At 41.1% G+C, this 12,519-nt stretch overlaps 1 protein-coding gene across 1 annotated transcript in view; it reads left to right on the top strand.

The window, feature by feature from the left end:
• MFN1 (mitofusin 1) overlaps positions 1-12,519 on the top strand; it is a 468,570-nt gene that overhangs the window by 341,320 nt on the left and 114,731 nt on the right. The gene's annotated exons all lie outside the window — the stretch shown is intronic.

Genomic DNA, 12,519 nt, shown 5'->3' with positions numbered 1-12,519 from the left:
TGAACTCGGGTTTTCCTGACTCCACTCCTGATGATCCATCCATTGAACCACCTAGTTGCCCTATGTACAATGTAAAGGTACATAGAGTCTGTAACAGGTTCTCATATAAGCCTGGTGTGACTCAGTTGCCATCTCTCCCCTTGGAGATTTGCGGAGGCCTGCTTCAGAGAGAGTAGTGATAATTGTGGTGAATTAGAAGACATTCTGTAACTGGTTTAGGTGGCTAACCACAGGGTGAATGGGAAGTTCTCTGACTGGCTGCAGAGGCTTTGAAAAGGCTTGAGTCAGTTTCAGCCCATCTTCTTTATCTCAGTGCTCTTGGGGGATCTCTTAGACTCCTCTACTCTTAGTATGGAGGAGAAACCATCCTCTCCCTAAATGGAGATGCCTTAGAGCTTATTCCCACTCTCCCTTCAGGCTGTGAGGCCCTGTGAAGGGGCCTTAGTTCTTGGCCTTTGCATTTCATCCCATACTAAGTAAAAGAGGCCATTCTCTGCCTCTTTTCTTACCTAACCTTACTCAGTGAATGGGCATTATCTCAAACTAAGACCTGTTAAAGAACTTAGCTAAAAAGGCCAGTGTCTCTCATGGCATCCGGGGCTATCTCCAGTCATCCTGACCTAGATCTCGTCACTGGACCCAGATGACTCTGGAGGAGAAAGTGAGGCTGGTGACCTTGCACAGCCCTGCCTCACTTAAATCCAATTCACTTTCAATTCAAAGCATCACCTCCCTGATGTCATGGTCTTCTTTGGGAACAAAGGACAAACAGCAACAACAACATGTGGAGGTGGTGGAACCCCCAATCTTCTAAGTTTTAAAAGGTCAGGAGATGGGCCACTAGGTGGCACAGTGAATGGAGTGCGGGCCCTGGAGTCAGGAGGACCTGAGTTCAAATCTGGACTCAAGACACTTACTAGCTGTGCAACCCTGGGCAAGTCGCTGAACCCACTTAACGCAAACTCAGTTTCCTCATCTGTAAAATGAGCTGGAGAAGGAAATAGCAAACCACTCCAGTGTCTGCCAAGAAAACCCCAAATAGGATCAAGAAGAGGTGAATTTGACTGAAATGATGGAACAATACTCATACAGAAGAATTGTTCCTAGAACCCTAGGTAATCAGTTGATTTAAGTACCTGCTTTGAGCTAAACTCTAGGAATGTGACAAAACAAAAATAGCTCTCTCTCTCAGGGAGTTTACATTCTACTTGAGTGAGGAAGGAGGTTAATAGGAAGAGGAATGCATCGCATACACATACAAGTAGATACAAAGTCATTTTAAGAAGGAAAAACTAATAGCTGGGAGCATTAATCAGATAAATCACTTCTGCCTAATGTATGATGCGACTGAATGAAACCATATATTAGCTTTTTGAAAATTTCAAAAGCGTATTTCCATGTAAATCATCATTTATTTGATGCATTTTGCCCCCTTCCCATTTAAATTCTAATCTCTTTCCCAATTTTATGCCCTGAAAATTCACACTGTAGATTATAAATTAAATTATTTTTAATGAAATTGAAAGTAATATGCACAGTGTTAAGACTCCTGGAAGGAGGGCAACCCACTGGTCCTAGTGATGTATGAAATCACAATGCTCTCCCTGACTCTTTTTTTTTTTTTTAAGCAATTGGGGTTAAGTAACTTGCTCAAGGTTACACGGCCAGTTATTTCTGGGTGTGGTGCTGAGTATCTGAGCCCAGATTTGATCCAGGTCATCCCGACACTGGAGCCAGTGCTCTTACTCGCTGAGCCACTTGGCCGCCCCTAAGCAATCGGGGTTAAGTAACTTGCTCAAGGTTACACGGCCAGGTGTTTCTGGGTGGGTGCTAAGTGTCTGAGCCCAGGATTCGATCTCCAGGTCTTCTCAACACTGGAGTTGGTGCTCTTACTCGCTGTGCTACCTGGCCACCCCCTCCCTGACTCTTCTATGACTAATGTCTCCACAAATGTTCCCCATCCAGACTACATTGGGAGAGTGGGTAGACCCTCAGTATTTTCAGGTTCAAAAGTCAAAGGAGAAGAGTCAAACTCTTGGGCTGCCACATAAAACCTCACATTGCCTCAATTCATTTCCACAGCCATTTGTAACCATTTATTTTATATCAAGTACTGTGCTAGGCAGTAGAGATATAAACCCAAAAACACAACAGTCTCTGGAAGTAGGTAGCTCAATGGAGAGTGCTAAACTTGGAGTCAGAAGCACCCAAGACCAAATCAGATGGTTTGTGACCCTAAGCAAGTCACTTAACCTCTGCCTTGGTTTCCTCGATTGTAAAATGGAGTAATGATAATAGCACCTACCTCTCAGAGTTGTTGTGAGAATCAAAGGAGATAATATTTGCATAGTGTCTAACACAGTGCCTGGCACATAGTAGGTGCTATAGAAATGCTAGCTGACTGGCTGACAAACTTGGAGCTAGAACCATGTTTGAATCTTGCCTCTGACACTTACTCCCTGTATCACCATGGTCCAGTCACCTTGCCTCTCAAGGACTTAATTTCTTTCTCCACAAAATTCAAGAATCATAGATCCAGGACCTCAGAGGCCATCTAGTCCAACTCCTTCATTTTTACAGATGAGGAAACTGAGGTAGAAGTTAAAGAGAGCATTGTCAAGTGACTTGCTAAAGGTCACATAGGGAATAAGCATTGAAACTGATCTGCACTCAGGTCCCCTAACTGTAGAATCAGGGCTCTGTCCATGGTGTCCACAGCCTCCCGACATGAAGGGACCCTAGCTGTGCATGACTTAGCTAGTCCCAGCAAAACAATGATCCAAGATAGTTCCCAAGGACTTCAGATGAAAAATGCTATCCACCTCCAGAGAAAGAACTGATGAAGTCTCAATGCAGATCATAGCATACTATTCTCACTTTCTTTTTCTTGTTTTTTTTTTCCTTTTTCTTTCTATATATATATATTTTTTGGTCTGTGTTTTCTTTTGCAACATGGCTAATGTGTGCATTTGTTTTGCATGGTCATACATGTGTAATCCATATCAAAGTGCTTACCTTCTCAAGGAGGGAGGAGGAAAAAAATGAGGGAAGGAATTTGGAACTTAAAAATTTATTTTAAAATGAATGATTAAATCGTTTTTATATGTAATTGAAAAAATAAAATAAAAACATCCTTTAAAAAACAACAATGAAATTAATCTCTTAAGTGTCCTTCTAACCATGAGGGTAAGGAAAGAGTAAATGAACACAGGGGAGAGAAAATCCTCAAAGGAACTGGGTAGGAAGGAATCCCCGTTGCTGGGATATTTGTCAATGAATAAACATTTATTAAGCGCTTATTATGTTCCAGGCACTATGCTAAGAGCTGCAGATACAAAAAAAGGTAAAAGCCAGTCCTCCCTCACCATCTAGGCACTCATATTTGGAAGAGGAGCAAGAAGAAATTCCTTTTTCAGGTTTATCCTCAAGATGCTGTGCATAGAGAGCTGGACTGGGAGTCAGGAAGGCCTGGATTCAAATCCAGTCTCAGATGCTTGCCAAATGCGTGACCCCAGGCGGGTCACTTTACATCTAGAAGATGCCTCAGTTCCCTCATCTATTTTTTTTTTTTTGGTCTTTATTAATGTGTTTACTCTTAGTTTACTTCCCTCATCTATTTAATAAGGAGGTTTTGGACTAGGTGGCCTCTGAGGTCATATCCAGCTCTGGAACTACAGTCCTAGGATTCTTATGATTCCTACTATTCTATCCCAAACCATGAAAACCTGTAGGGAAGGCTCAATGAGGCTGTGGTATCTATGTCTGAGCTCCGTGAACAATGACACTCATAGCTAAGGGGTACAGTGGAGAGAGTGCTGGGGCTGGAGTCAGGAAGGCCTTAGGTCAAATCTAGTCTCAGATACTTACAATTTGTGTGACCCTGGGAAAGTCACTTCATTTCTTTCTGCCTCCGTTTCCTCAACAATCGAATAGGGATAATAATAGCACTTGGCTTAAAGGGCTGAGTGAGATATTTGTAAAGTGCTTGGCACAGAGTGAGACCTTAGTAAACGCTTATTCCCTTCTCCTTTTCCTTCACATGACTCACTCTGATGATCTGTTCTCTCTCCTCTCTCTGTGTGTCTCTCTCTGTGTGTCTCTGTGTCTCTGTCTCTCTCTCTGTCTCTCTCTCTCTGTCTCTGTCTCTGTCTCTCTGTCTCTCTGTCTCTCTCTGTCTCTGTCTCTCTCTCTCTGTCTCTCTCTCTCTCTCTCTCTCTCTCTCTCTGTCTCTGTCTCTCTCTCTCTCAAATCACTTTGCATATACCCTCTATTTTCTCAGACACCCAATGTATTCCCCACCCACCCTGAGCTGTAAATTCCCTTGTGTCTCTATATCCTCAATACCTAATGAATAGGAAAGCTAGGTGGCGCCATAGTACATACAGCCAATAGGCCTAAAGGCAAGAAGACTCCTCTTCCTGACTTCAGATCCAGCCTCAGACACTTACTAGCTGTGTGACCCTGGGAAAGTCACTTAACCCTATTTATCTCAATTTCCTCATCTGTAAAATGAGCTGGAGAAGAAAGTGGTGAACCACTGCAATATCTTTGCCAAGAAAACCCCAAATGGGGTCACAAAGAGTCTGACACTACTGAACAACAGCAAACATCCCCAACACCTAATGATTAGGAGAAAGGGATTTCACTGACATAGAGAACTCTCTGATGAGGAAATTCTCTTTTAAAAAAAAATCAAAGGGAGGTGGCTGGGTGGCGCAGTGAATAGAGCACTGGCCCTGGAGTCAGGAGGACCTGAGTTCAAATCCTACCTCAGACACAACACAAAAAACTAGCCATGTGACCTTGGGCAAGTCACTTAACCCCAATTGCCCACCCTCCCCCCTCCAAAAAGCAAAAAAAAAAAAAATTAAAGAATGGCACAGTATTAGAGGAGCATTGAGAAGGTAAGAGCCCTGTCCAGCATCACACAGCCAGTATGTGTTCAGAAGCCTAAGCCATAGCAGGTGCAATTTCTGTGTTTTAGGTAACTTCTGGGGAGAAAACTCCATCCAACCATTCAGACTGGCACCAACCCTGTAGTTTATAGCATTAAAGAGTCTCTGGGGCACCGAGAAGTTAAAATTACTTGCCCTAATTCACATGGCCAGTATATGTCAGAGGATATACCTGAATTCACATTGTCCACTACACCACACTGCCTCTCTGCATTGATCCTTTAACCCCAAATTTACCCTGATTTGCACATGTGCAAAATTGGGTCAATACAATTTAAATTGTGGGAAATGTGGTCAACATCAGTTAATGCCTATAGAGTGCTCTGAGATCTCTAGATGAGAAGTGCTTTGCTTGCAAAGCATTGTGGTCAGATGTTCTGTTCTCCTAAATTTTCAGGAGTCAGCAGGCATATTCATGTGAGTTTGCCAGATGGAATTACCCAGAGGAAGTGGAAGACCCCTCCCTCCCTTTCTCTGGGACTGAAGGCTACACATGCTCCTCCCAACTGCTTCTGACCTATACCTGGGAAGAATGGGCTGGTTGTGAAATCCCTTAGTGTTCCTGAGTGCCAATTCTCAGAGTGGCTTTTCAGATGAGTAATTTAAAAGGCTAAAAATTCCTGGAGAGAGGGAGGGGGCATGTGCACACAGGCAAGTAAGAGAAGCCCTAACTACTCGATCATCCTGGCACATTGTCTGATTTGGGCCCATCTGCTCGTGCTTCAGCAAACAGCAGTTGAAGCTGTCACAGGCACATCCTGATCTGGAGCGAGCATTCTCTTTACAGGTAAAAGAAAAGCAAGCTGCACAGGAATATATTCTATGTGCCACAAACTGCAGATTCCTAGAAGCATCTCTTCTCTCTTTTCTTCACTGGGGGAATGGAAGAGAAGGAAATAAGCATTTGGGAAATACCTGCCATGTGCCAGGCACTGTGCTAAGTGCTTTACAAACATTATTTCATTTGATATAAACAACACTGGGAGGTAGGTAATATAGTGATGCCCATTTTACAGTCAAGTAAACCAAGGCAGAGGTTAAGTGACTTTCCCAGAGTCACATAGCTAATAAGTGTCTGTGACTGGATTTGAACTCAGGGGTTCCTGAATCCAAACCCAGCACGCTAACCACTGTGCCATCTAGTTGTCTTTGTTATCCTAACTCATGTGTCTGGAAACTCTCTGTTAAGGCTTTCTAAGGAAGTGACCTGATGCTTAAACTAACAGGATCATTATGGTGTTCAGAGTTTTTGTTTTTCTCAGCAATGGTACAATTTTTGCACAATTACTGGAGGATTGAGGCAGGAAGTCTACCTTGGGACTAGCCTCAAGCCCCTGTCATCTATACACCAGGAAACAGAGATAGGAATCATTATTTTTTTATATTTTATCTATTTTTATTTTTTCTTTTAATTTATTTTTAGTTTTCAACCATCACTTTTGTAAGATTTTGAGTTCTAAATTTTCCCTCCTCCCTTCCCTGCCCCCTCCCCAAGATGGCATGCAAACTGATATAGGCTATACATATACAATCATATTAAACATATAGGAATTATTCTTTTAATCAACAGAAGGCCAATAGACCCTCAAGAGAGGGAAATAAGAGTGCTAGTTTGGTGCTTGACAGAGAAAAAAAACCGCTAACCATTGGAACTGACCAAAAGAGGACATGGCTACCTTGGGAGGTAATGAGTTCCCCATTACTGAGTGTCTTAAAGTAGAAACTGAACGGTCACCTAGAGATGTTGTCGAGGAAATTCTCATTTCAGTATCAGTTGAACTAGATGGCTTTTGAGCTATCTTCCAACTCTGACATTCTATAATTTTGTGTGGGTTTCTACTCTCTCTACTACACTGACTATAAACTCCATGCTGGCAAAGGGCATGTCCTCATTAAACACTTTCTCTTAAAGAAATACTAATGAGAGGGGCAGCCAGGTGGCACAGTGAATAGAACGCCAGCCCTAGAGTCAGGAGAGCCTGAGTTCAAATAGGATCTCAGACATTTAACACTTGCTAGCTACGTGTCCTTGGGCAAGTCACTTAAACCCAATTGCCCTGCCTTCCTGTGCAAAAAGAAAAAAAATGCTAATGAGGTCCTAAGGAGAAGATGGTTAATGACTATGGAATCAAAAAGTATTTCATGGAGAAGCCTGTTATTGAGTTGGGTTAAAAAGACCCTTTCAGAGGTTGTAAAGTGATTTACTCACAATATCAACTAAAGGAGGCAGTTACTAGGGACCTTATTACCTATTTTTTTAAGATGAAATAATTGAGATTGAGAAGACAAAGTGACTTGCCCAAAACCAATCAAAAGGTAAAAGGCAAACCAATCCTGACCCAAGAAGATATAAGAAAATGGACCTTTCTCCTTTCTCAGGAATGGTGAAGGTCTATGGGTATGGAACACAGCATCAAGTTTTGACTTATTTTCGCTGAAGTGACTTTTTTTCCCTATTCATTTTAAAATCTTTGTTCCTGGGGAGGGAAGAAGAGGGACATATTTGGAAATGAAGAGCATATAAAAATAAAACATAACAATACTTTAAAAGATAGAAAAGACAACTGCATTCAAATTGAGATCTCTCCTGACTTTGGGCCCAGAGCTATTTCCACGACAATATGGAAATTAGGACAACTGCTCTCTTTTCCAACAGTGAAAAACTCTGTTAGTCTTTTTAATAACTGATGCATTCAGGTTAAAATGAAACGAGGCAACCTTTGATTTGCTGTGATAGAAGAATAAGGACTAAAGAGTAGAAACACAGATATGAGCTGGCATCTCCTACTTTTCAGAAGGACAAAATGGCATAATGGAAAGAACACTGAATAAACATAGAAAAGTCCTGAGTTTGTCTCAGCTCCCCTTCTTAACTAGTTGTATTATTTTACTACCTCAGGAAAGTCATTTAACATTTCTGAGATTTCATCTCCTCTTGCACAAAAATAGAGACTGATAAATCATACTAGATAAAGAAGTTATGAGGAGCAGATAAGATAATGCATGGGAAGTCACATTGTCAAAATGAAGCATTGCACAGATGTGAGCCACTGTTACCATTAATAATCCCCAAAATGTATTTGTATTCAGTTAGGGTAGTTTTGTTGATTTCTTTTTAATTAAATATTTTCCTTTTTCCCCCAGTGCTTCTCATATATTCCTGAGAGACCCTAGAGTGTAAACATTATTTGGTAGAAGCAATTTAATCTCTAGAAGCTCTTAATAGAGAAGTGTTGTGCATAAAATTACCAAGAAAACTGAATCATTCTGATTTATGCTTTGGATCTCCTGTTTGTTTGTCACCAGAAGGAGACACTCGGATCCCCTAGGATCTTACTCTAAACCAATGGGAGATCCAAGAAAGGTTCAATGGGATCACTGTCCCTGCACTATGGAATAGACCTCATTTCAGCCTGTACTGAGATGACAATCCCCTAGGGAATAAGTTCCCATATGTGAAGAGTTTGGCAGTTCCGTATAAATGTTGGTTGTCATCAACAGCAACATCATTATTATGTATCTGACAAATGGCTGCCTAGTTTCTGCTTAGAGACCTCCTGAGGCAGTCCCTCCTCCTTTGGGATGACTCTATCTGTTAGGAAGCTTTTTTTTCTGAAAACAAGCCTCAGTTTGCCCTTTTTGGCAGCTTTGGCCCATTTCTGCTGGTTCTGCTCTCTGGAGCCACGAAGAACCAGTCCAATTCTCTCTTCCTCATGAAGGCCTTGCAGACACACAAAGAGTGCTTTTATATCTCCCTTAATCTCTCCTCCACTTTATAAACATCCCCAATGCCTTTTGATAAGGTCAAACTCTTCACCATCTTGGTTTTCTTCCTCTAAACAACTTACCCAATACCCAAGTGTGATCTCACCAGGTCTAATCAACTAATCAAGAGAAGTCAGTGCTGATCCATTGCATAAAACCATAGAATCTGAGCTGGAAAGAACCTCAGAAGTCATTTAGCCCAACCTATACCTGAAAAGGGAAACTGTCTAAGCTGAGGAGTCAAACACTCAGCCAGTGGGCTACGTGAAGGCAACTTCCTAGTGCCACCGAACTGGATTCAAATGCAGCTGGAAAAGATTTAGCAAAATAAATGAAAAGACAACAGGAACAAATAGTCTTGGTTTTCTAAGTCAATATACAGTCCCTTGTGTATGGTTTTGTCATTGTGGGTGTTGTCATTTCATTTGTGTCTTGTTTTCCATGACCCCACTTGATGTTTTCATGGCAGAGATATTGGAGTGGTTTGCCATTTCCTCCTTCAGTTCATTTTACAGATAAGGAAACTGAGGCAAACAGGGTTAAGTGATTTGCCCAGGGTGATCCAGCTGAAGCTGAATTTGAACTCAGGTTCTCTTGACTCCAGACGTGGTACTCTATCCACTATGCTACCTAGCTGTCCATATGTATTGTTTAGTGTCCCCCATTTCTGTTTGCATTTGACACCATTGATCTACAATGGCCATCCCAGTTTCCACTTCAAGGTCTCTGCAAATTAAGCATTTACCTTCCAAAATAACCCATTCCACTTTTGTATACCTTTTTGCTTAAAGGATCATGGGATTTATAGTGGCAAATGTCCTTAGAGTTTATTCTTATTTTCTAGATGAGAAAGGCAAAGCCCCAGAGAAGCTAAAAGATTTGCCCAAAGTCACATAGGAGCAAAACCAAAATTGAATCCAGATCCTCTGCTCCAAGGTCAGGGCTTTTTCTACTGTACTAGGTTGTCTTTATAGTAATAACTCCCATTTCTATTCCCTTTTAAGATTTGTAAAGCATTTTGATAAGACAGCCATGTGAAGTAGACACTTATCTTTATGCATCTCATCTTCAAGGTCAATCACTTTGTCTTATATAGAATTCTTATTCTTTCAAACTTACTGTATTTTTCTTCTTTCTTGCCTAATTTTTCCATTTCTATATTTTTAAGTTTCAAATCTATCATTCTCTTTCAGAGCTTACACTTTGAAGAGATTCTTCATCATGTGTTTTAAGTTCCATACCTTTTTATTTGTCTTCTTTAATTCTGTACTTAAAGCTCTGATTTCCACCCTAATATCTTCTTACAAGTTTTATTTCTCTTTTGAATCATTCTAGAGTCTCCTGCTGCTGTTCCATGATCTCTGAGGAATCCAGAATTTCCTTTTTCATCAATGCATTTTGGTTCACTTGTCTTCCTTGTATAATGTCTATTCCATGTGTTATGATTTCCCTTTGAATTTTTACTCATTTTTTTCCTTCTACCTTCATAAGTCTTTCAATTACTTTATATACCTGGGAGCTAGATGAACATCTAGGCTTTCTATCTTGGGTTGGGTTGGTTGTTTGCCTTTGTGTGTGTGTGGGGGGGGGGGGGTGAGGGATCAGTCAATAAACCATCTTTATGAGCCTGAAGAGTGCACCAGTGTGCTGAACTGATACAATTCCCGATACGAAAGAGTTTGGACACCTGCCTCCAAGAGAATCATAATGAAATGTAATAGGAGTGCCATAGAGAGAATGTGAAACATGCATAGATATTCTATGATGGGGTCTGGTCTATAAACCAAGAAGCGTCTTTCATTAGTTACAGTCCTAAAACAAGAACAAGATAAAGGGCTGCCTATGAAACTTCTTGGGTGGCCTCAGCCTCTCTTCTCTTCTTGGTTGGACCACTGCTCCTGGTTTGACTCTTTCCCTGAAAAACAATGCTATAAGAAGAGACTTGGTCCCTCTGAGGCCAACACATGGATCCATGAGTATGAGCCTCAGTACTTTATCTGCTTCAATGTTTTTTCTTTCCTTTAAGTGAAGAAGATTAGTATGAAGGCTTCTATCCTGTGATTTTCAGAAAGTCGAAAAAGGGAACCTATAGAAGACTGGGAATCCAACAGTCATGTCCATGATGGGTGAAGTCCATGATGGGTGCTGAAGCCAGCTTAGCACTGATACCTTGAGGAGTGAGGAAGAACCTCCAAGACCCAGCCCAGCAGCAGCTAAGAATGTGACTGATTCAGCATCGATGCTGAATTTCTACAGGAACCTAGAAAAACCAATGCTGTGTGGAAACTCTGCTAAGTCTGAGCCCATTGTCCCCACAGGAGAGGACTAATCCCAGCTGGGCTTATTTTCTCTAAATCATGAAGTCTCTAGTCAGTCCACTCCAGGCTTCTATACAACCCATCTTTCACCATTACGCCTCTCCTCCTGTTTGAACTTCCTTTCCACTACAGGACTAAATAAAATCATTATCTTCCATCTCTTGGAGGCTGAAGGGAACATTCAGCCCGCGTCACCACTGCCTGTGTAGCGTACAGAGACCCCCATAAGTGTACTTGGAAATTCAAGGCCACAGGGTCATTTTCACTGACTGTGCCCAAAGCCTAGCAAGAGTTAGGGACTGGGACACTGAATAGAAATTCAGAATATCACTTGTTATTTAGTGAGGCTTTTATCTTTTGTAATGTTGACCTTTTGTGGTATTAACTTTCTTTACAGATGGTGCATATTTCCTCTTTTTTTCAGATTCTTAGTTGAAGTGATTTGCAGAACATCTTCTGTCATCTTGTTTATCAGATGACCCCATTTTCATTTCCCAGAGAAGCCAATTAATGTGCCCACAGTCACACGGCTAGTGACAGTCAGAGCTGTGATTTGTACCCTGCTCCCCAAGACCCCAAGTCCAACCGTTTTCTCCATTTTATTACTCTGCTTCTGCTAGCTGCACTTCCTCTGGATGAGTCAGAAGCCTCTCTCTAGTTAGAAACTTATTATTAGTGATTCAGCTTTCATAAGAGTCAAGTAGTGACCTCAGCTGTGGTTAGAGAAAAACTAAGAGTTGCTAAGCAACAGAGGAGCTGACAACAGTGAAATCTGACTTATTATATATAGATGTGTATCTGCATCCACATTAGGATAATGTTCTAAAAGAGAATAAAAGGTTTCTGTTGGAAGATGAGAATTCATGAATGAAAGGATGACTCAGAACAGGAGAAAGAGTGAATTTGGATGCACACCTCCCAGCTTGGCAAGTCAATAACTACCGTAAATATCCATTTCCCCACACTCTAGTTATTATCTATCATGTGCACACTCCCACACAGTGTCTTTGTGGTGCCTGAGCAGGTCCTCATCTGAACTTCAATAGCCTTTAAAAAGCATTTTTGGTAATGGTTTTGAAACTAAGTATCTCATAGTGTTTAAAAGGCTTCTTTATATAGCTCAGGGATTTTTAGAAAAACTGATTGCTTACACTTTCCTGCTCTCAATAGAGAGATGGTGGACCATAGGTATAGAATACCTACATACATTGTCAGATATGGTCCACGAGTGTCTCTATTCTCATTGGCTTTTTTTTTACATCTTATAGGAGAGCAGATGGTATTGGGAAATGATAAGAGTTTTAAAAGTACATATACATACATGCACACACAAAAATATACATGTATGTACATATGCATGTGCTTTTACACATTATATATACACGTATACATGCATGTCTGTACGTATACACACATATTGAAATAGATTTGAAATGCTTCGAAGTGATTCCTGCTTTGGATACAGATTGAACTGGACAACC

The sequence above is a fragment of the Petaurus breviceps genome, unplaced genomic scaffold (genome assembly GCF_028583685.1).
Source record: "Petaurus breviceps papuanus isolate PSGF00001 unplaced genomic scaffold, PetGlider_PUasm1.0 688, whole genome shotgun sequence".
NCBI lineage: Eukaryota > Metazoa > Chordata > Mammalia > Diprotodontia > Petauridae > Petaurus > Petaurus breviceps.
The sequence above is the reverse complement of the archived record's forward strand: the minus strand, read 5'-3'. Positions and strand labels throughout refer to the sequence as shown.